Genomic DNA, 1,871 nt, shown 5'->3' with positions numbered 1-1,871 from the left:
TCCATGGTTAAAGTTTTCTCATTTTTTTTAAATCCTAACATCTATCCTGCCTGTACCGCTGAAATTCGTTTGGTATTGTTATAGATGCAAGGAGTTTACCGACAACTCATGCATTTTTTTTTATGTGCAATATGTATGTAAGCATTAAACTAAGCTATGAATGTCACAGTTGTCCAACTGTCATCCCCGAGAGCCATAGCTAAGTATTTAGTCTTACAAAAGAAAACATTAGAAACAGTTATTTCAATCACACACACCACAAAACCAGCCAGGAGACAGGACGTGTGTACTGGGTAAACCCATGGTCCTGTCCTCCTCCCCTAACCGTTTTTTAAGCAGCCCATACCCCACTGACTGGGCTAACGTATGGCCCGGTCTGCATTATAGGTGCAAGGAATCTTTGAACGAACGAACGAAAGAATGATTATTTCAATAGAAAGTATTAAGTCACATGAAATTCTTCACTGATTTAGCATTCCATTGTAATGGCGCTGATAAGGCGAAAAATATAAATGTATATGTAAAGAGTTCTTTTCTTTCTGTTGCCTGTAGCGTTTCAGCTGTCTTAGCCGAACATATTCATGTTTCAGAGAAGGAGGCTGTCGGAGCTAATGAACTGGCTTCCACGACACTGATGGGCAAGGTAGTCCGCCATAGAACACAGACGGTAACGTCGGATCCAGCGGTAGACAGTGGAGAGACTGGCACCAGTCTGGAACGCTATGTCCATCGCTGAGGCGCCGTGCAGCCACAACCACATAATCCTGGTGCGGTAACACAACGTAGCAGAACGGCGTCTATCCAGTCGCCTCTCCATCTTCTCCCTGTTTGGCAAGATGATCATGGGGAGAATATTATTTGTACGGGTTTGCAGTTTTAAGTAAGATGATCACCTGTGGATGATTATAGTATGCAGGTCTGGTTTCGTTCATGAATACTTAGAGATATTACATGTGACAGAATTTCACTGCTACTCATCCATTGAGCTGGCATTACATCTATCGATCTTGAAAGTATTAAAAGATTATAATTTACATCCATCCTAATGGCTATATCCTCCCAACAGTTTATATAATTTTGATCTGACACTTCTTAATCCATAACCAAATCATAACTCTTAAAAACCATTTTTACCAGGTACCCCGTAAATTTTTTTCATGATTATCTAGCTTACTGTATGGTATAGCAGCTAACTTATTCATTCATTCATTGCCAGACGCCATGTATCCCAAACGGGGTGGCCAAGCTTTGAGTTAATTGTTTTATAGGGAGGGGCACTAATCCTCCACCAACCCTACTTGACACGTAGGGATGCCAACAGCATCTGGTGTTCCCAGGCGGTCACCCATCCAAGTACTAACCAGACCCAACGTTGCTTAACTTCGCTGATCGGACGGGAAGCGGTGTACTCAACGTGGTATGGCCGTTGGCTAGCTAACTTAGTATCTAGAGAAAATAACACGGGAAAAGTATTGTAGCAGCTTACACTGTATGTGAGTATGGCTGACATGACAGACGATAGGTAAGGCAAAAAGCCCGTTACAGGTGTGGCGGTAATGCAGGTGGAAGCACACTGTACCTGCAGATTATAGATCCTGAGTTTGATTCCCGGGACATCCATCAACCATCGCCCAGTTTATCTTTACTCCAACCTGTTACTACCTAAAACTAAAATAGAGAGACTGGAATTCAACATTTGCATATAATAAGCTGCAGGAGAACTGAGTTACGAACAGTTCACTGTCTGCCCTGTTTACCCTCGTGTATTCATTTTAAGCATTAATCCACACCTTCTGCCTCTATAGATTGGTCTTAGGCTAGCTTAACACCCTGTCTTTGACGAGGATGCGATATACTGCTTGTCATATTCA

General features: G+C 42.4%; 1 non-coding gene across 1 annotated transcript; it reads right to left on the bottom strand.

Moving 5' to 3' along the window:
• Window positions 1-1,312: 1,312 nt before the first annotated feature.
• LOC145401836 (5S ribosomal RNA) lies at window positions 1,313-1,431 on the bottom strand. The gene has a single exon (XR_013897677.1). It is a non-coding gene; the product is annotated as a 5S ribosomal RNA (ribosomal RNA).
• Between the last annotated feature and the right edge of the window lie 440 nt (window positions 1,432-1,871).

Source organism: Coenobita brevimanus, chromosome 56, assembly GCF_032717465.1.
Source record: "Coenobita brevimanus isolate Jiangsu-jjx chromosome 56, ASM3271746v2, whole genome shotgun sequence".
Taxonomy (NCBI): Eukaryota; Metazoa; Arthropoda; class Malacostraca; order Decapoda; family Coenobitidae; genus Coenobita; species Coenobita brevimanus.
The sequence above is the reverse complement of the archived record's forward strand: the minus strand, read 5'-3'. Positions and strand labels throughout refer to the sequence as shown.